General features: G+C 51.1%; 1 long non-coding RNA gene across 1 annotated transcript in view; it reads left to right on the top strand.

Moving 5' to 3' along the window:
• The window catches only part of LOC138919312 (uncharacterized), a 144,291-nt gene that overhangs the window by 6,152 nt on the left and 115,658 nt on the right, over positions 1 to 22,481 (top strand). The window contains exons 3-7 of the long non-coding RNA XR_011429421.1: positions 22 to 577; positions 5,562 to 6,117; positions 10,877 to 11,432; positions 16,192 to 16,747; positions 21,832 to 22,387. This is a non-coding gene — a long non-coding RNA (uncharacterized lncRNA). The remainder of the gene's footprint in view (positions 1 to 21; positions 578 to 5,561; positions 6,118 to 10,876; positions 11,433 to 16,191; positions 16,748 to 21,831; positions 22,388 to 22,481) is intronic.

The following is a 22,481-nucleotide window of genomic DNA, read 5'->3' as shown; positions in this document are numbered from 1 at the left end:
GCTATTTTCCCCCCTGCTTAGGATCAGCAAAGTCTCTTCTAAGTGATCAACGAAGACAAATGTTCCAGAAATACCTAGAGGAAAAGCGACTGAAAAAATTGAGAAACCTCAGCGATGACCACTTATAGTGGGTGTTTATAGACATGATAAGCCTATTTTTCTTTCACGAATACCAGCACACCAACCAAAAAAGGTAAATTTAGTATCATAACTTGATATTCAGGAATAGTTCTTAACCAGACTTTTCTTTAAGAGATTATACTTGAGGAATTCCAAGATGGCGCCGTGAGTAGTCCTCTTTGTCTCTCGCCCTTCGAGTCTACAATTATTTGGACACTTATCGCTTGACAAAGGATATCCAGACAGCATCTCAGGACGTCTGAGACACCCACGCGACTATACATCGGAAGGCGGACGGACTTTCCTCCGGGAGGATGTGGAAATAGGTGAAAACTCTCCGACCCCGACGGGCAGCCTAGTACCCGCAAGCGGCTTTCTTCCAACGGACGCCCCCAGAGGATCCACACACATCTAGGGCAGGAGCGAGAACACAACAGAGGAGCGACGGTGGAAACAGGTGACCAGAACCCTACTTAAACCCCCCGCAATTACTCCTAAACGCAGAGGGAAACTTTGGAGTTGCACACCTGAGCCCGCGGGGAGAGTCTCTCCCCGCCATTGGCGGGGAGACCCGGCCTGGTGCTCGGGGCGCCCGGAGGGTCCCAGAGAGAGACACGGAGGGCACGGAGGTCTCCCAGCTGCCGTTGCCCACCCCGTGGGACTAGGGATTGCCGGAGATCTCGGAGAGGACCGGGGCGGGGGAACTTTCAAAGGCGGGTCCGGCGACCCGGTGGGGAAGCGCCGGAGCTCCGCCAGGCAGCAGACAAAACTCTCAGTCTGCCGGTAGCAGAGGGGCCACGCTGAGAACTCAGGGCTCCCGGCAGAGGCCCGGACAGAAGCCCAGAGGGCGGGGCGACCCCCAGCTGCCGTTGCCCGCCCCGGGGGACTAGGGATTGCCGGAGATCTCGGAGAGGACCGGGGCGGGGGAACTTTCAAAGGCCGGATCGGCGACCCGGAGGGGAAGCGCCGGAGCTCCCCCAGGCAGCAGACAAAACTCTCTGTCTGCCGGTAGCAGAGGGGCCACGCTGAGCACTCAGGGCTCCCGGCAGAGGCCCGGACAGAAGCCCAGAGCGCGGGGCGACCCCCAGCTGCCGTTGCCCGCCCCGTGGGACTAGGGATTGCCGGAGATCTCGGAGAGGACCGGGGCGGGGGAACTTTCAAAGGCCGGATCGGCGACCCGGAGGGGAAGTGCCGGAGCTCCCCCAGGCAGCAGACAAAACTCTCTGTCTGCCGGTAGCAGAGGGGCCACGCTGAGCACTCAGGGCTCCCGGCAGAGGCCCGGAGAGAAGCCCAGAGGGCGGGGCGACGCCCAGCTGCCGTTGCCCGCCCGGTGAGGCTAGGGATTGCCGGAGATCTCGGAGAGGACTGGGGCTGGAGAGAGTTCCAGAGACCCAGCTTAGTAGCCTAGGGGGAAGCCCTACAGGCTCACAGAAGCCTTAGGGAAAGCCTCTGCACAGCACCAGTAGAAGGCACCCAGCCACCAGCCACAAGGCTGGAAGACCCCAGGGCAAAAGCAGCATAGCTAGGTGTACTAACCACAGACTGTAGAAGATGCCCCCCAATGGAGTTCCTGTAGCAAGGGATGATGGGGGCATCCCTTGAACATCTTCCCTATTCTGCCTGACAGTAATAGGTGCCTGGCGTATGGTCCCCAGGAGAGAAAAGGAGAAAGAAAAGGAGCCATTACCTTGAAAATCCCCCCACTGGGGTTCCTGTAGCAAGGGATGATGGGGGCATCCCTTGAACATCTTCCCTATTCTGCCTGGCAGGAATAGGTGCCTGGCGTATGGTCCCAGAGAAAGGGAGCCATTACCTTGAAAATCCCCCCACTGGGGTTCCTGTAGCAAGGGATGATCGGGGCATCCCTTGAACATCTTCCCTATTCTGCCTGGCAGGAATAGGTGCCTGGTGAATGGTCCCAGAGAAAGGGAGCCATTACCTTGAAAATCCCCCCATTGGGGTTCCTGTAGCAAGGGATGATGGGGGCATCCCTTGAACATCTTCCCTATTCTGCCTGGCAGGAATAGGTGCCTGGCGTATGGTCCCAGGAGAGAAAAGGACAAAGACAGTGAGAAAGAGAAAGACAGTGAGGAATTTTCCGCCAGTCTGGGGGACATTCTACCCAATTGCATCCTGGAGCCATTCTCCCAAGAAGGGGTTCCCATACTCCACCAAAGGTTAGAGTTTGGTACTTCCCTTGAACTGGAGTCCCGAGTGGGACTTTCCTCGCAGTTCAGAGCGTGGTCAGGTGCCAGAGGGAGGGATCCCAATCCAGCCTTAGGAAAAGAAACCTTCCACGGGAGTCTTGGAGATTTGCGGCCGTCCTAATGACTTAAGTGGCCGACCCGCGCCCACGTAAAATTTGTCTATTAGAGATAGAGTCAGGAAGGAATGGATTAATTCATTCTCCATCACCCTGAGGCTTAAGGTACTGAATCTCTTCAAGCTGAATGCCACAATTTGCCCCATAGAGTAGCCATGGGCAGCAAACGTGGATTCATACAGCCATCCAAGAAAGTTCCCGATGGAGCAGTGAATCTAGATCCATCCTTGAAAAAGAGAAAGGCATAAGGAAGAAAAGGGCACTTACCAGAACTCGAGCTCACAAGCCGATAAAGCAAGTCCCCGTACGGGCCACCAGAAATGATGCGGGATCGGTGAGCCGAGGAGTCGAAAGAAAGATTTCTTAGACTCTCAAGATCTGGCAGTAGTGCTCTTTTATTTAGAGAATAGTGAGGAATAGCATGGGGACAGGACCCATGGGCAGGCAGAGCTGGTGTGTGGGGACAAGACCCACGGGCAGTCAGAGCTCCTGCTGCTGCCCCCGCTGGCATGGGGACAGGTCCCATGGGCAGGCAGAGCTAGTGTGTGGGGACAAGACCCACAGGCAGTCAGAGCTCCTGCTGCTGCCGCTGCTGCTGCCCCCGCTGGCATGGGGACAGGACCCATGGGCAGGCAGAGCTGGTGCGTGGGGACAGGACCCACGGGCAGTCAGAGCTCCTGCTGCTGCCCTGAGTTGAGGGTTAGGGCTAATTTTATAAGGCATGGGTACGTGACTTATTTTTACTGGAAAAAAAAAGAAAAGATGATGTAAAAAGTCATTAAATGATTTCAGTGCAGATGGGGTCTGGTTATTGTGCGGTCATATAACTTTAGATACGAATCTGGCCATATAGATCGGCATGCAGGTGAGGATGCCCCAGGCTTCTCTCCCTGGGGCGGTCCTAATTCATACCATAAAAAAAGTCCACTGGGTCGTATAGTTTGGCATGTAGGCCAGGTCACCTTGGGCTTCTCTAGCTGGGGCAGCCTTAATCCACATCAGTAGCCACTCACATTTTTCAAACAAGTTTAAATAAACATGAGAGTACATAGTAGAAACCTGAGTTGAGAATCATAGGTGGGAGGTAAGGAATCTGACAGGTTGCAGTCAAGGTGTCATCCAGGGGTGCCTCTGAAGCTTGACTGAGGCTGGAGGAGTGCCGGGGTCCCGCCCCGGCGGAGTCCAGGTTCCTGAGGGGTGGACGGCGTCGGCACGATGAGTGAGGGGGAAATAAAGGGGACGTGAGACTTGGGTTGGTGTTAGCAAGTCCGACTTTACTGTGCACAAGTGTCGTTTATATATTTTTCAGGATTAGTACAGAAATAGTTCTACAAATATTCTCAGAGAGATAAGGAAATAAAAAACGAGCACAAGAATATTTATTAGCATTCTATTCTATAGAGCATAAGGTTAATGGTAGTCTTCTCCGCAATTAACTGGTGTTTGTTTTCTCTAAGCTAAAGGAGATAGGTACCTAGGCGTCTGTTGTGATTCATGGTAAAGTTAAATCCAAGAGAGAAGGTCCAGGCCTCCGGACAGGACAGCAGTCCGTCTGGTTGCATCCTGGTGGAGCCATCCCTGCCTCCCTCAATCATTTACGCTATTAGTGTAGACGGTTAATGGGAACAAAAGGCGACTCCAGGGTGTCTTATCCACAGGGCTATCTGCATTCTCAGCGGGCAGTTAAACATCTTTACATTTCTGCGCCCTTTAGGGGGTGAAAGCATTCCTTTGTCTTTTAGATTGTGGAGCTAACAGTCCCTTAAGCACACTGCCAGAGAAAGTATCACTTTGTTAGTAAAGTAAAGGGCTGAAAAGCTAAGCTAAACTATGTAGCTTCAAGAATAAAAAAGAGAAATAAGTACAGACATAACCTTGCTAGAAAGCATGCATATAATTCAGAAAATATCAGGGGTGTCGGCCGGCCATTCTTCACCGAGGGGCATCCCTGCACCCCTCGGCCCTTCTACTCATCAATTATTTATTATTTATTGCTTTTAGGAGAAAACCTCTATAGCATTTTAACAGAAAGCAGAAGGTCAAGAATAATATATAGATACTTCTTGATCATCCAATTAACCAGCAAACTTAGAAGGACCATGCATATATATTTAGACAAAGAACTGGAGGGAGAAGGAAACATTAACCAGATGGAGGCCATAAACCTGATTCGACATCTTATCTGGGCAGGATTCCTTTCTGATTGTCTCAAATGGGACTGTGTGCTCCTCCAATAATTAACTGAAAAATATCTTGAAAGTTACCTGTAGGTGGTCACATTCTCTTATGCTATCTAATTTTCCCAGGAGATAGTGCCTCCCAAGCAGCCACCCAAAGGAGTGAAAACTGGAGGTTAAGAAAGGAAAAGGAATGAAGGGCAATTAGAAGCAGCACAGGTTTCAGAACTATGTGAGGGGCTGGCCGGTTATTCTTCACCAAGGGGCGGCCCTGCACCCCTCAGCGTTAATCGGCTGGTCCCTGTCAAACAGCCAATCAAATGATGTAGCCACGGCTCCCAGCAGAGGAGCTGCTTCCAAGATGACTCACTCACATGACTGGCAAGTCGATGCTGGCTTTTGGCAGGAGGCCTTAGTTCTTCGTCATGTGGCGTCTCCATAGGGCTGCTTGAGTCTCCTTAAGGTTCCACATGGCCACTGACTTCCCCAGCGCAAGTGATCTGAGAGAGAGCAGGGCCAAGCTGCACTGTCTTTAATGATACAGTCTTGGAAGCCACACTCCATCATTCCCACACTTTTCTTGGTGACACAGCTCAGCCCTATTCTGTGTGGAGGGGACAACACAAGGGCGTGACTACCAGGAGGTGAGAATTGTTGGAGGTCAGCTTGGAGGTGGGTGATCATAGAAGTTAATTAATTTAAAAGTGAAGTAATGCATGCCTAGTGGATGGCAAGCAGTTAATTTGTGAACAAGAGAAGGCAAAAGGGAGAGAAATTTTAAAACAGGGGTTGAAATGACTTGTGTGGTTAGCGTGCTAAGGAATCAATACGAAGTTACTGAAAGTATTGCTTAGCAGCTGTTGAAGTTAGACAATGGTATTTTAGACATTTGGATAACTTTTTATTTGAATGTTTTATATGCTATTTTCCCCCCTGCTTAGGATCAGCAAAGTCTCTTCTAAGTGATCAACGAAGACAAATGTTCCAGAAATACCTAGAGGAAAAGCGACTGAAAAAATTGAGAAACCTCAGCGATGACCACTTATAGTGGGTGTTTATAGACATGATAAGCCTATTTTTCTTTCACGAATACCAGCACACCAACCAAAAAAGGTAAATTTAGTATCATAACTTGATATTCAGGAATAGTTCTTAACCAGACTCTTCTTTAAGAGATTATACTTGAGGAATTCCAAGATGGCGCCGTGAGTAGTCCTCTTTGTCTCTCGCCCTTCGAGTCTACAATTATTTGGACACTTATCGCTTGACAAAGGATATCCAGACAGCATCTCAGGACGTCTGAGACACCCACGCGACTATACATCGGAAGGCGGACGGACTTTCCTCCGGGAGGATGTGGAAATAGGTGAAAACTCTCCGACCCCGACGGGCAGCCTAGTAACCGCAAGCGGCTTTCTTCCAACGGACGCCCCCAGAGGATCCACACACATCTAGGGCAGGAGCGAGAACACAACAGAGGAGCGACGGTGGAAACAGGTGACCAGAACCCTACTTAAACCCCCCGCAATTACTCCTAAACGCAGAGGGAAACTTTGGAGTTGCACACCTGAGCCCGCGGGGAGAGTCTCTCCCCGCCATTGGCGGGGAGACCCGGCCTGGTGCTCGGGGCGCCCGGAGGGTCCCAGAGAGAGACACGGAGGGCACGGAGGTCTCCCAGCTGCCGTTGCCCGCCCCGTGGGACTAGGGATTGCCGGAGATCTCGGAGAGGACCGGGGCGGGGGAACTTTCAAAGGCGGGTCCGGCGACCCGGTGGGGAAGCGCCGGAGCTCCGCCAGGCAGCAGACAAAACTCTCAGTCTGCCGGTAGCAGAGGGGCCACGCTGAGCACTCAGGGCTCCCGGCAGAGGCCCGGAGAGAAGCCCAGAGGGCGGGGCGACCCCCAGCTGCCGTTGCCCGCCCCGGGGGACTAGGGATTGCCGGAGATCTCGGAGAGGACCGGGGCGGGGGAACTTTCAAAGGCCGGATCGGCGACCCGGAGGGGAAGCGCCGGAGCTCCGCCAGGCAGCAGACAAAACTCTCTGTCTGCCGGTAGCAGAGGGGCCACGCTGAGCATTCAGAGCTCCCGGCAGAGGCCCGGAGAGAAGCCCAGAGGGCGGGGCGACCCCCAGCTGCCGTTGCCCACCCGGTGAGGCTAGGGATTGCCGGAGATCTCGGAGAGGACTGGGGCTGGAGAGAGTTCCAGAGACCCAGCTTAGTAGCCTAGGGGGAAGCCCTACAGGCTCACAGAAGCCTTAGGGAAAGCCTCTGCACAGCACCAGTAGAAGGCACCCAGCCGCCAGCCACAAGGCTGGAAGACCCCAGGGCAAAAGCAGCATAGCTAGGTGTACTAACCACAGACTGTAGAAGATGCCCCCCAATGGAGTTCCTGTAGCAAGGGATGATGGGGGCATCCCTTGAACATCTTCCCTATTCTGCCTGACAGTAATAGGTGCCTGGCGTATGGTCCCCAGGAGAGAAAAGGAGAAAGAAAAGGAGCCATTACCTTGAAAATCCCCCCACTGGGGTTCCTGTAGCAAGGGATGATGGGGGCATCCCTTGAACATCTTCCCTATTCTGCCTGGCAGGAATAGGTGCCTGGCGTATGGTCCCAGAGAAAGGGAGCCATTACCTTGAAAATCCCCCCACTGGGGTTCCTGTAGCAAGGGATGATCGGGGCATCCCTTGAACATCTTCCCTATTCTGCCTGGCAGGAATAGGTGCCTGGTGAATGGTCCCAGAGAAAGGGAGCCATTACCTTGAAAATCCCCCCATTGGGGTTCCTGTAGCAAGGGATGATGGGGGCATCCCTTGAACATCTTCCCTATTCTGCCTGGCAGGAATAGGTGCCTGGCGTATGGTCCCAGGAGAGAAAAGGACAAAGACAGTGAGAAAGAGAAAGACAGTGAGGAATTTTCCGCCAGTCTGGGGGACATTCTACCCAATTGCATCCTGGAGCCATTCTCCCAAGAAGGGGTTCCCATACTCCACCAAAGGTTAGAGTTTGGTACTTCCCTTGAACTGGAGTCCCGAGTGGGACTTTCCTCGCAGTTCAGAGCGTGGTCAGGTGCCAGAGGGAGGGATCCCAATCCAGCCTTAGGAAAAGAAACCTTCCACGGGAGTCTTGGAGATTTGCGGCCGTCCTAATGACTTAAGTGGCCGACCCGCGCCCACGTAAAATTTGTCTATTAGAGATAGAGTCAGGAAGGAATGGATTAATTCATTCTCCATCACCCTGAGGCTTAAGGTACTGAATCTCTTCAAGCTGAATGCCACAATTTGCCCCATAGAGTAGCCATGGGCAGCAAACGTGGATTCATACAGCCATCCAAGAAAGTTCCCGATGGAGCAGTGAATCTAGATCCATCCTTGAAAAAGAGAAAGGCATAAGGAAGAAAAGGGCACTTACCAGAACTCGAGCTCACAAGCCGATAAAGCAAGTCCCCGTACGGGCCACCAGAAATGATGCGGGATCGGTGAGCCGAGGAGTCGAAAGAAAGATTTCTTAGACTCTCAAGATCTGGCAGTAGTGCTCTTTTATTTAGAGAATAGTGAGGAATAGCATGGGGACAGGACCCATGGGCAGGCAGAGCTGGTGTGTGGGGACAAGACCCACGGGCAGTCAGAGCTCCTGCTGCTGCCCCCGCTGGCATGGGGACAGGTCCCATGGGCAGGCAGAGCTAGTGTGTGGGGACAAGACCCACAGGCAGTCAGAGCTCCTGCTGCTGCCGCTGCTGCTGCCCCCGCTGGCATGGGGACAGGACCCATGGGCAGGCAGAGCTGGTGCGTGGGGACAGGACCCACGGGCAGTCAGAGCTCCTGCTGCTGCCCTGAGTTGAGGGTTAGGGCTAATTTTATAAGGCATGGGTACGTGACTTATTTTTACTGGAGAAAAAAAGAAAAGATGATGTAAAAAGTCATTAAATGATTTCAGTGCAGATGGGGTCTGGTTATTGTGCGGTCATATAACTTTAGATACGAATCTGGCCATATAGATCGGCATGCAGGTGAGGATGCCCCAGGCTTCTCTCCCTGGGGTGGTCCTAATTCATACCATAAAAAAAGTCCACTGGGTCGTATAGTTTGGCATGTAGGCCAGGTCACCTTGGGCTTCTCTAGCTGGGGCAGCCTTAATCCACATCAGTAGCCACTCACATTTTTCAAACAAGTTTAAATAAACATGAGAGTACATAGTAGAAACCTGAGTTGAGAATCATAGGTGGGAGGTAAGGAATCTGACAGGTTGCAGTCAAGGTGTCATCCAGGGGTGCCTCTGAAGCTTGACTGAGGCTGGAGGAGTGCCGGGGTCCCGCCCCGGCGGAGTCCAGGTTCCTGAGGGGTGGACGGCGTCGGCACGATGAGTGAGGGGGAAATAAAGGGGACGTGAGACTTGGGTTGGTGTTAGCAAGTCCGACTTTACTGTGCACAAGTGTCGTTTATATATTTTTCAGGATTAGTACAGAAATAGTTCTACAAATATTCTCAGAGAGATAAGGAAATAAAAAACGAGCACAAGAATATTTATTAGCATTCTATTCTATAGAGCATAAGGTTAATGGTAGTCTTCTCCGCAATTAACTGGTGTTTGTTTTCTCTAAGCTAAAGGAGATAGGTACCTAGGCGTCTGTTGTGATTCATGGTAAAGTTAAATCCAAGAGAGAAGGTCCAGGCCTCCGGACAGGACAGCAGTCCGTCTGGTTGCATCCTGGTGGAGCCATCCCTGCCTCCCTCAATCATTTACGCTATTAGTGTAGACGGTTAATGGGAACAAAAGGCGACTCCAGGGTGTCTTATCCACAGGGCTATCTGCATTCTCAGCGGGCAGTTAAACATCTTTACATTTCTGCGCCCTTTAGGGGGTGAAAGCATTCCTTTGTCTTTTAGATTGTGGAGCTAACAGTCCCTTAAGCACACTGCCAGAGAAAGTATCACTTTGTTAGTAAAGTAAAGGGCTGAAAAGCTAAGCTAAACTATGTAGCTTCAAGAATAAAAAAGAGAAATAAGTACAGACATAACCTTGCTAGAAAGCATGCATATAATTCAGAAAATATCAGGGGTGTCGGCCGGCCATTCTTCACCGAGGGGCATCCCTGCACCCCTCGGCCCTTCTACTCATCAATTATTTATTATTTATTGCTTTTAGGAGAAAACCTCTATAGCATTTTAACAGAAAGCAGAAGGTCAAGAATAATATATAGATACTTCTTGATCATCCAATTAACCAGCAAACTTAGAAGGACCATGCATATATATTTAGACAAAGAACTGGAGGGAGAAGGAAACATTAACCAGATGGAGGCCATAAACCTGATTCGACATCTTATCTGGGCAGGATTCCTTTCTGATTGTCTCAAATGGGACTGTGTGCTCCTCCAATAATTAACTGAAAAATATCTTGAAAGTTACCTGCAGGTGGTCACATTCTCTTATGCTATCTAATTTTCCCAGGAGATAGTGCCTCCCAAGCAGCCACCCAAAGGAGTGAAAACTGGAGGTTAAGAAAGGAAAAGGAATGAAGGGCAGTTAGAAGCAGCACAGGTTTCAGAACTATGTGAGGGGCTGGCCGGTTATTCTTCACCAAGGGGCGGCCCTGCACCCCTCAGCGTTAATCGGCTGGTCCCTGTCAAACAGCCAATCAAATGATGTAGCCACGGCTCCCAGCAGAGGAGCTGCTTCCAAGATGACTCACTCACATGACTGGCAAGTCGATGCTGGCTTTTGGCAGGAGGCCTTAGTTCTTCGTCATGTGGCGTCTCCATAGGGCTGCTTGAGTCTCCTTAAGGTTCCACATGGCCACTGACTTCCCCAGCGCAAGTGATCTGAGAGAGAGCAGGGCCAAGCTGCACTGTCTTTAATGATACAGTCTTGGAAGCCACACTCCATCATTCCCACACTTTTCTTGGTGACACAGCTCAGCCCTATTCTGTGTGGAGGGGACAACACAAGGGCGTGACTACCAGGAGGTGAGAATTGTTGGAGGTCAGCTTGGAGGTGGGTGATCATAGAAGTTAATTAATTTAAAAGTGAAGTAATGCATGCCTAGTGGATGGCAAGCAGTTAATTTGTGAACAAGAGAAGGCAAAAGGGAGAGAAATTTTAAAACAGGGGTTGAAATGACTTGTGTGGTTAGCGTGCTAAGGAATCAATACGAAGTTACTGAAAGTATTGCTTAGCAGCTGTTGAAGTTAGACAATGGTATTTTAGACATTTGGATAACTTTTTATTTGAATGTTTTATATGCTATTTTCCCCCCTGCTTAGGATCAGCAAAGTCTCTTCTAAGTGATCAACGAAGACAAATGTTCCAGAAATACCTAGAGGAAAAGCGACTGAAAAAATTGAGAAACCTCAGCGATGACCACTTATAGTGGGTGTTTATAGACATGATAAGCCTATTTTTCTTTCACGAATACCAGCACACCAACCAAAAAAGGTAAATTTAGTATCATAACTTGATATTCAGGAATAGTTCTTAACCAGACTCTTCTTTAAGAGATTATACTTGAGGAATTCCAAGATGGCGCCGTGAGTAGTCCTCTTTGTCTCTCGCCCTTCGAGTCTACAATTATTTGGACACTTATCGCTTGACAAAGGATATCCAGACAGCATCTCAGGACGTCTGAGACACCCACGCGACTATACATCGGAAGGCGGACGGACTTTCCTCCGGGAGGATGTGGAAATAGGTGAAAACTCTCCGACCCCGACGGGCAGCCTAGTACCCGCAAGCGGCTTTCTTCCAACGGACGCCCCCAGAGGATCCACACACATCTAGGGCAGGAGCGAGAACACAACAGAGGAGCGACGGTGGAAACAGGTGACCAGAACCCTACTTAAACCCCCCGCAATTACTCCTAAACGCAGAGGGAAACTTTGGAGTTGCACACCTGAGCCCGCGGGGAGAGTCTCTCCCCGCCATTGGCGGGGAGACCCGGCCTGGTGCTCGGGGCGCCCGGAGGGTCCCAGAGAGAGACACGGAGGGCACGGAGGTCTCCCAGCTGCCGTTGCCCGCCCCGTGGGACTAGGGATTGCCGGAGATCTCGGAGAGGACCGGGGCGGGGGAACTTTCAAAGGCGGGTCCGGCGACCCGGTGGGGAAGCGCCGGAGCTCCGCCAGGCAGCAGACAAAACTCTCAGTCTGCCGGTAGCAGAGGGGCCACGCTGAGAACTCAGGGCTCCCGGCAGAGGCCCGGAGAGAAGCCCAGAGGGCGGGGCGACCCCCAGCTGCCGTTGCCCGCCCCGGGGGACTAGGGATTGCCGGAGATCTCGGAGAGGACCGGGGCGGGGGAACTTTCAAAGGCCGGATCGGCGACCCGGAGGGGAAGCGCCGGAGCTCCCCCAGGCAGCAGACAAAACTCTCTGTCTGCCGGTAGCAGAGGGGCCACGCTGAGCACTCAGGGCTCCCGGCAGAGGCCCGGACAGAAGCCCAGAGCGCGGGGCGACCCCCAGCTGCCGTTGCCCGCCCCGTGGGACTAGGGATTGCCGGAGATCTCGGAGAGGACTGGGGCTGGAGAGAGTTCCAGAGACCCAGCTTAGTAGCCTAGGGGGAAGCCCTACAGGCTCACAGAAGCCTTAGGGAAAGCCTCTGCACAGCACCAGTAGAAGGCACCCAGCCACCAGCCACAAGGCTGGAAGACCCCAGGGCAAAAGCAGCATAGCTAGGTGTACTAACCACAGACTGTAGAAGATGCCCCCCAATGGAGTTCCTGTAGCAAGGGATGATGGGGGCATCCCTTGAACATCTTCCCTATTCTGCCTGACAGTAATAGGTGCCTGGCGTATGGTCCCCAGGAGAGAAAAGGAGAAAGAAAAGGAGCCATTACCTTGAAAATCCCCCCACTGGGGTTCCTGTAGCAAGGGATGATGGGGGCATCCCTTGAACATCTTCCCTATTCTGCCTGGCAGGAATAGGTGCCTGGCGTATGGTCCCAGAGAAAGGGAGCCATTACCTTGAAAATCCCCCCACTGGGGTTCCTGTAGCAAGGGATGATCGGGGCATCCCTTGAACATCTTCCCTATTCTGCCTGGCAGGAATAGGTGCCTGGTGAATGGTCCCAGAGAAAGGGAGCCATTACCTTGAAAATCCCCCCATTGGGGTTCCTGTAGCAAGGGATGATGGGGGCATCCCTTGAACATCTTCCCTATTCTGCCTGGCAGGAATAGGTGCCTGGCGTATGGTCCCAGGAGAGAAAAGGACAAAGACAGTGAGAAAGAGAAAGACAGTGAGGAATTTTCCGCCAGTCTGGGGGACATTCTACCCAATTGCATCCTGGAGCCATTCTCCCAAGAAGGGGTTCCCATACTCCACCAAAGGTTAGAGTTTGGTACTTCCCTTGAACTGGAGTCCCGAGTGGGACTTTCCTCGCAGTTCAGAGCGTGGTCAGGTGCCAGAGGGAGGGATCCCAATCCAGCCTTAGGAAAAGAAACCTTCCACGGGAGTCTTGGAGATTTGCGGCCGTCCTAATGACTTAAGTGGCCGACCCGCGCCCACGTAAAATTTGTCTATTAGAGATAGAGTCAGGAAGGAATGGATTAATTCATTCTCCATCACCCTGAGGCTTAAGGTACTGAATCTCTTCAAGCTGAATGCCACAATTTGCCCCATAGAGTAGCCATGGGCAGCAAACGTGGATTCATACAGCCATCCAAGAAAGTTCCCGATGGAGCAGTGAATCTAGATCCATCCTTGAAAAAGAGAAAGGCATAAGGAAGAAAAGGGCACTTACCAGAACTCGAGCTCACAAGCCGATAAAGCAAGTCCCCGTACGGGCCACCAGAAATGATGCGGGATCGGTGAGCCGAGGAGTCGAAAGAAAGATTTCTTAGACTCTCAAGATCTGGCAGTAGTGCTCTTTTATTTAGAGAATAGTGAGGAATAGCATGGGGACAGGACCCATGGGCAGGCAGAGCTGGTGTGTGGGGACAAGACCCACGGGCAGTCAGAGCTCCTGCTGCTGCCCCCGCTGGCATGGGGACAGGTCCCATGGGCAGGCAGAGCTAGTGTGTGGGGACAAGACCCACAGGCAGTCAGAGCTCCTGCTGCTGCCGCTGCTGCTGCCCCCGCTGGCATGGGGACAGGACCCATGGGCAGGCAGAGCTGGTGCGTGGGGACAGGACCCACGGGCAGTCAGAGCTCCTGCTGCTGCCCTGAGTTGAGGGTTAGGGCTAATTTTATAAGGCATGGGTACGTGACTTATTTTTACTGGAGAAAAAAAGAAAAGATGATGTAAAAAGTCATTAAATGATTTCAGTGCAGATGGGGTCTGGTTATTGTGCGGTCATATAACTTTAGATACGAATCTGGCCATATAGATCGGCATGCAGGTGAGGATGCCCCAGGCTTCTCTCCCTGGGGCGGTCCTAATTCATACCATAAAAAAAGTCCACTGGGTCGTATAGTTTGGCATGTAGGCCAGGTCACCTTGGGCTTCTCTAGCTGGGGCAGCCTTAATCCACATCAGTAGCCACTCACATTTTTCAAACAAGTTTAAATAAACATGAGAGTACATAGTAGAAACCTGAGTTGAGAATCATAGGTGGGAGGTAAGGAATCTGACAGGTTGCAGTCAAGGTGTCATCCAGGGGTGCCTCTGAAGCTTGACTGAGGCTGGAGGAGTGCCGGGGTCCCGCCCCGGCGGAGTCCAGGTTCCTGAGGGGTGGACGGCGTCGGCACGATGAGTGAGGGGGAAATAAAGGGGACGTGAGACTTGGGTTGGTGTTAGCAAGTCCGACTTTACTGTGCACAAGTGTCGTTTATATATTTTTCAGGATTAGTACAGAAATAGTTCTACAAATATTCTCAGAGAGATAAGGAAATAAAAAACGAGCACAAGAATATTTATTAGCATTCTATTCTATAGAGCATAAGGTTAATGGTAGTCTTCTCCGCAATTAACTGGTGTTTGTTTTCTCTAAGCTAAAGGAGATAGGTACCTAGGCGTCTGTTGTGATTCATGGTAAAGTTAAATCCAAGAGAGAAGGTCCAGGCCTCCGGACAGGACAGCAGTCCGTCTGGTTGCATCCTGGTGGAGCCATCCCTGCCTCCCTCAATCATTTACGCTATTAGTGTAGACGGTTAATGGGAACAAAAGGCGACTCCAGGGTGTCTTATCCACAGGGCTATCTGCATTCTCAGCGGGCAGTTAAACATCTTTACATTTCTGCGCCCTTTAGGGGGTGAAAGCATTCCTTTGTCTTTTAGATTGTGGAGCTAACAGTCCCTTAAGCACACTGCCAGAGAAAGTATCACTTTGTTAGTAAAGTAAAGGGCTGAAAAGCTAAGCTAAACTATGTAGCTTCAAGAATAAAAAAGAGAAATAAGTACAGACATAACCTTGCTAGAAAGCATGCATATAATTCAGAAAATATCAGGGGTGTCGGCCGGCCATTCTTCACCGAGGGGCATCCCTGCACCCCTCGGCCCTTCTACTCATCAATTATTTATTATTTATTGCTTTTAGGAGAAAACCTCTATAGCATTTTAACAGAAAGCAGAAGGTCAAGAATAATATATAGATACTTCTTGATCATCCAATTAACCAGCAAACTTAGAAGGACCATGCATATATATTTAGACAAAGAACTGGAGGGAGAAGGAAACATTAACCAGATGGAGGCCATAAACCTGATTCGACATCTTATCTGGGCAGGATTCCTTTCTGATTGTCTCAAATGGGACTGTGTGCTCCTCCAATAATTAACTGAAAAATATCTTGAAAGTTACCTGCAGGTGGTCACATTCTCTTATGCTATCTAATTTTCCCAGGAGATAGTGCCTCCCAAGCAGCCACCCAAAGGAGTGAAAACTGGAGGTTAAGAAAGGAAAAGGAATGAAGGGCAATTAGAAGCAGCACAGGTTTCAGAACTATGTGAGGGGCTGGCCGGTTATTCTTCACCAAGGGGCGGCCCTGCACCCCTCAGCGTTAATTGGCTGGTCCCTGTCAAACAGCCAATCAAATGATGTAGCCACGGCTCCCAGCAGAGGAGCTGCTTCCAAGATGACTCACTCACATGACTGGCAAGTCGATGCTGGCTTTTGGCAGGAGGCCTTAGTTCTTCGTCATGTGGCGTCTCCATAGGGCTGCTTGAGTCTCCTTAAGGTTCCACATGGCCACTGACTTCCCCAGCGCAAGTGATCTGAGAGAGAGCAGGGCCAAGCTGCACTGTCTTTAATGATACAGTCTTGGAAGCCACACTCCATCATTCCCACACTTTTCTTGGTGACACAGCTCAGCCCTATTCTGTGTGGAGGGGACAACACAAGGGCGTGACTACCAGGAGGTGAGAATTGTTGGAGGTCAGCTTGGAGGTGGGTGATCATAGAAGTTAATTAATTTAAAAGTGAAGTAATGCATGCCTAGTGGATGGCAAGCAGTTAATTTGTGAACAAGAGAAGGCAAAAGGGAGAGAAATTTTAAAACAGGGGTTGAAATGACTTGTGTGGTTAGCGTGCTAAGGAATCAATACGAAGTTACTGAAAGTATTGCTTAGCAGCTGTTGAAGTTAGACGATGGTATTTTAGACATTTGGATAACTTTTTATTTGAATGTTTTATATGCTATTTTCCCCCCTGCTTAGGATCAGCAAAGTCTCTTCTAAGTGATCAACGAAGACAAATGTTCCAGAAATACCTAGAGGAAAAGCGACTGAAAAAATTGAGAAACCTCAGCGATGACCACTTATAGTGGGTGTTTATAGACATGATAAGCCTATTTTTCTTTCACGAATACCAGCACACCAACCAAAAAAGGTAAATTTAGTATCATAACTTGATATTCAGGAATAGTTCTTAACCAGACTCTTCTTTAAGAGATTATACTTGAGGAATTCCAAGATGGCGCCGTGAGTAGTCCTCTTTGTCTCTCGCCCTTCGAGTCTACAATTATTTGGACACTTATCGCTTGACAAAGGATATCCAGACAGCATCTCAGGACGTCTGAGACACCCACGCGACTATACATCGGAAGGCGGACGGACTTTCCTCCGGGAGGATGTGGAAATAGGTGAAAACTCTCCGACCCCGACGGGCAGCCTAGTACCCGCAAGCGGCTTTCTTCCAACGGACGCCCCCAGAGGATCCACACACATCTAGGGCAGGAGCGAGAACACAACAGAGGAGCGACGGTGGAAACAGGTGACCAGAACCCTACTTAAACCCCCCGCAATTACTCCTAAACGCAGAGGGAAACTTTGGAGTTGCACACCTGAGCCCGCGGGGAGAGTCTCTCCCCGCCATTGGCGGGGAGACCCGGCCTGGTGCTCGGGGCGCCCGGAGGGTCCCAGAGAGAGACACGGAGGGCACGGAGGTCTCCCAGCTGCCGTTGCCCGCCCCGTGGGACTAGGGATTGCCGGAGATCTCGGAGAGGACCGGGGCGGGGGAACTTTCAAAGGCGGGTCCGGCGACCCGGTGGGGAAGCGCCGGAGCTCCGCCAGGCAGCAGACAAAACTCTCAGTCTGCCGGTAGCAGAGGGGCCACGCTGAGAACTCAGGGCTCCCGGCAGAGGCCCGGAGAGAAGCCCAGAGGGCGGGGCGACCCCCAGCTGCCGTTGCCCGCCCCGGGGGACTAGGGATTGCCGGAGATCTCGGAGAGGACCGGGGCGGGGGAACTTTCAAAGGCCGGATCGGCGACCCGGAGGGGAAGTGCCGGAGCTCCCCCAGGCAGAAGACAAAACTCTCTGTCTGCCGGTAGCAGAGGGGCCACGCTGAGCACTCAGGGCTCCCGGCAGAGGCCCGGAGAGAAGCCCAGAGCGCGGGGCGACCCCCAGCTGCCGTTGCCCGCCCCGTGGGACTAGGGATTGCCGGAGATCTCGGAGAGGACCGGGGTGGGGTAACTTTCAAAGGCGGGTCCGGCGACCCGGAGGGGAAGCGCCGGAGCTCCGCCAGGCAGCAGACAAAAATCTCTGTCTGCCGGTAGCAGAGGGGCCACGCTGAGCATTCAGAGCTCCCGGCAGAGGCCCGGAGAGAAGCCCAGAGGGCGGGGCGACCCCCAGCTGCCGTTGCCCACCCGGTGAGGCTAGGGATTGCCGGAGATCTCGGAGAGGACTGGGGCTGGAGAGAGTTCCAGAGACCCAGCTTAGTAGCCTAGGGGGAAGCCCTACAGGCTCACAGAAGCCTTAGGGAAAGCCTCTGCACAGCACCAGTAGAAGGCACCCAGCCACCAGCCACAAGGCTGGAAGACCCCAGGGCAAAAGCAGCATAGCTAGGTGTACTAACCACAGACTGTAGAAGATGCCCCCCAATGGAGTTCCTGTAGCAAGGGATGATGGGGGCATCCCTTGAACATCTTCCCTATTCTGCCTGACAGTAATAGGTGCCTGGCGTATGGTCCCCAGGAGAGAAAAGGAGAAAGAAAAGGAGCCATTACCTTGAAAATCCCCCCACTGGGGTTCCTGTAGCAAGGGATGATGGGGGCATCCCTTGAACATCTTCCCTATTCTGCCTGGCAGGAATAGGTGCCTGGCGTATGGTCCCAGAGAAAGGGAGCCATTACCTTGAAAATCCCCCCACTGGGGTTCCTGTAGCAAGGGATGATCGGGGCATCCCTTGAACATCTTCCCTATTCTGCCTGGCAGGAATAGGTGCCTGGTGAATGGTCCCAGAGAAAGGGAGCCATTACCTTGAAAATCCCCCCATTGGGGTTCCTGTAGCAAGGGATGATGGGGGCATCCCTTGAACATCTTCCCTATTCTGCCTGGCAGGAATAGGTGCCTGGCATATGGTCCCAGGAGAGAAAAGGACAAAGACAGTGAGAAAGAGAAAGACAGTGAGGAATTTTCCGCCAGTCTGGGGGACATTCTACCCAATTGCATCCTGGAGCCATTCTCCCAAGAAGGGGTTCCCATACTCCACCAAAGGTTAGAGTTTGGTACTTCCCTTGAACTGGAGTCCCGAGTGGGACTTTCCTCGCAGTTCAGAGCGTGGTCAGGTGCCAGAGGGAGGGATCCCAATCCAGCCTTAGGAAAAGAAACCTTCCACGGGAGTCTTGGAGATTTGCGGCCGTCCTAATGACTTAAGTGGCCGACCCGCGCCCACGTAAAATTTGTCTATTAGAGATAGAGTCAGGAAGGAATGGATTAATTCATTCTCCATCACCCTGAGGCTTAAGGTACTGAATCTCTTCAAGCTGAATGCCACAATTTGCCCCATAGAGTAGCCATGGGCAGCAAACGTGGATTCATACAGCCATCCAAGAAAGTTCCCGATGGAGCAGTGAATCTAGATCCATCCTTGAAAAAGAGAAAGGCATAAGGAAGAAAAGGGCACTTACCAGAACTCGAGCTCACAAGCCGATAAAGCAAGTCCCCGTACGGGCCACCAGAAATGATGCGGGATCGGTGAGCCGAGGAGTCGAAAGAAAGATTTCTTAGACTCTCAAGATCTGGCAGTAGTGCTCTTTTATTTAGAGAATAGTGAGGAATAGCATGGGGACAGGACCCATGGGCAGGCAGAGCTGGTGTGTGGGGACAAGACCCACGGGCAGTCAGAGCTCCTGCTGCTGCCCCCGCTGGCATGGGGACAGGTCCCATGGGCAGGCAGAGCTAGTGTGTGGGGACAAGACCCACAGGCAGTCAGAGCTCCTGCTGCTGCCGCTGCTGCTGCCCCCGCTGGCATGGGGACAGGACCCATGGGCAGGCAGAGCTGGTGCGTGGGGACAGGACCCACGGGCAGTCAGAGCTCCTGCTGCTGCCGCTGCTGCTGCCCCCGCTGGCATGGGGACAGGACCCATGGGCAGGCAGAGCTGGTGCGTGGGGACAGGACCCACGGGCAGTCAGAGCTCCTGCTGCTGCCCTGAGTTGAGGGTTAGGGCTAATTTTATAAGGCATGGGTACGTGACTTATTTTTACTGGAAAAAAAAAGAAAAGATGATGTAAAAAGTCATTAGATGATTTCAGTGCAGATGGGGTCTGGTTATTGTGCGGTCATATAACTTTAGATACGAATCTGGCCATATAGATCGGCATGCAGGTGAGGATGCCCCAGGCTTCTCTCCCTGGGGCGGTCCTAATTCATACCATAAAAAAAGTCCACTGGGTCGTATAGTTTGGCATGTAGGCCAGGTCACCTTGGGCTTCTCTAGCTGGGGCAGCCTTAATCCACATCAGTAGCCACTCACATTTTTCAAACAAGTTTAAATAAACATGAGAGTACATAGTAGAAACCTGAGTTGAGAATCATAGGTGGGAGGTAAGGAATCTGACAGGTTGCAGTCAAGGTGTCATCCAGGGGTGCCTCTGAAGCTTGACTGAGGCTGGAGGAGTGCCGGGGTCCCGCCCCGGCGGAGTCCAGGTTCCTGAGGGGTGGACGGCGTCGGCACGATGAGTGAGGGGGAAATAAAGGGGACGTGAGACTTGGGTTGGTGTTAGCAAGTCCGACTTTACTGTGCACAAGTGTCGTTTATATATTTTTCAGGATTAGTACAGAAATAGTTCTACAAATATTCTCAGAGAGATAAGGAAATAAAAAACGAGCACAAGAATATTTATTAGCATTCTATTCTATAGAGCATAAGGTTAATGGTAGTCTTCTCCGCAATTAACTGGTGTTTGTTTTCTCTAAGCTAAAGGAGATAGGTACCTAGGCGTCTGTTGTGATTCATGGTAAAGTTAAATCCAAGAGAGAAGGTCCAGGCCTCCGGACAGGACAGCAGTCCGTCTGGTTGCATCCTGGTGGAGCCATCCCTGCCTCCCTCAATCATTTACGCTATTAGTGTAGACGGTTAATGGGAACAAAAGGCGACTCCAGGGTGTCTTATCCACAGGTCTATCTGCATTCTCAGCGGGCAGTTAAACATCTTTACATTTCTGCGCCCTTTAGGGGGTGAAAGCATTCCTTTGTCTTTTAGATTGTGGAGCTAACAGTCCCTTAAGCACACTGCCAGAGAAAGTATCACTTTGTTAGTAAAGTAAAGGGCTGAAAAGCTAAGCTAAACTATGTAGCTTCAAGAATAAAAAAGAGAAATAAGTACAGACATAACCTTGCTAGAAAGCATGCATATAATTCAGAAAATATCAGGGGTGTCGGCCGGCCATTCTTCACCGAGGGGCATCCCTGCACCCCTCGGCCCTTCTACTCATCAATTATTTATTATTTATTGCTTTTAGGAGAAAACCTCTATAGCATTTTAACAGAAAGCAGAAGGTCAAGAATAATATATAGATACTTCTTGATCATCCAATTAACCAGCAAACTTAGAAGGACCATGCATATATATTTAGACAAAGAACTGGAGGGAGAAGGAAACATTAACCAGATGGAGGCCATAAACCTGATTCGACATCTTATCTGGGCAGGATTCCTTTCTGATTGTCTCAAATGGGACTGTGTGCTCCTCCAATAATTAACTGAAAAATATCTTGAAAGTTACCTGCAGGTGGTCACATTCTCTTATGCTATCTAATTTTCCCAGGAGATAGTGCCTCCCAAGCAGCCACCCAAAGGAGTGAAAACTGGAGGTTAAGAAAGGAAAAGGAATGAAGGGCAATTAGAAGCAGCACAGGTTTCAGAACTATGTGAGGGGCTGGCCGGTTATTCTTCACCAAGGGGCGGCCCTGCACCCCTCAGCGTTAATCGGCTGGTCCCTGTCAAACAGCCAATCAAATGATGTAGCCACGGCTCCCAGCAGAGGAGCTGCTTCCAAGATGACTCACTCACATGACTGGCAAGTCGATGCTGGCTTTTGGCAGGAGGCCTTAGTTCTTCGTCATGTGGCGTCTCCATAGGGCTGCTTGAGTCTCCTTAAGGTTCCACATGGCCACTGACTTCCCCAGCGCAAGTGATCTGAGAGAGAGCAGGGCCAAGCTGCACTGTCTTTAATGATACAGTCTTGGAAGCCACACTCCATCATTCCCACACTTTTCTTGGTGACACAGCTCAGCCCTATTCTGTGTGGAGGGGACAACACAAGGGCGTGACTACCAGGAGGTGAGAATTGTTGGAGGTCAGCTTGGAGGTGGGTGATCATAGAAGTTAATTAATTTAAAAGTGAAGTAATGCATGCCTAGTGGATGGCAAGCAGTTAATTTGTGAACAAGAGAAGGCAAAAGGGAGAGAAATTTTAAAACAGGGGTTGAAATGACTTGTGTGGTTAGCGTGCTAAGGAATCAATACGAAGTTACTGAAAGTATTGCTTAGCAGCTGTTGAAGTTAGACGATGGTATTTTAGACATTTGGATAACTTTTTATTTGAATGTTTTATATGCTATTTTCCCCCCTGCTTAGGATCAGCAAAGTCTCTTCTAAGTGATCAACGAAGACAAATGTTCCAGAAATACCTAGAGGAAAAGCGACTGAAAAAATTGAGAAACCTCAGCGATGACCACTTATAGTGGGTGTTTATAGACATGATAAGCCTATTTTTCTTTCACGAATACCAGCACACCAACCAAAAAAGGTAAATTTAGTATCATAACTTGATATTCAGGAATAGTTCTTAACCAGACTCTTCTTTAAGAGATTATACTTGAGGAATTCCAAGATGGCGCCGTGAGTAGTCCTCTTTGTCTCTCGCCCTTCGAGTCTACAATTATTTGGACACTTATCGCTTGACAAAGGATATCCAGACAGCATCTCAGGACGTCTGAGACACCCACGCGACTATACATCGGAAGGCGGACGGACTTTCCTCCGGGAGGATGTGGAAATAGGTGAAAACTCTCCGACCCCGACGGGCAGCCTAGTAACCGCAAGCGGCTTTCTTCCAACGGACGCCCCCAGAGGATCCACACACATCTAGGGCAGGAGCGAGAACACAACAGAGGAGCGACGGTGGAAACAGGTGACCAGAACCCTACTTAAACCCCCCGCAATTACTCCTAAACGCAGAGGGAAACTTTGGAGTTGCACACCTGAGCCCGCGGGGAGAGTCTCTC

Source organism: Equus caballus, chromosome 20, assembly GCF_041296265.1.
Source record: "Equus caballus isolate H_3958 breed thoroughbred chromosome 20, TB-T2T, whole genome shotgun sequence".
Lineage (NCBI taxonomy): Eukaryota > Metazoa > Chordata > Mammalia > Perissodactyla > Equidae > Equus > Equus caballus.
This window is presented reverse-complemented; position numbering and strand designations above follow the sequence as displayed.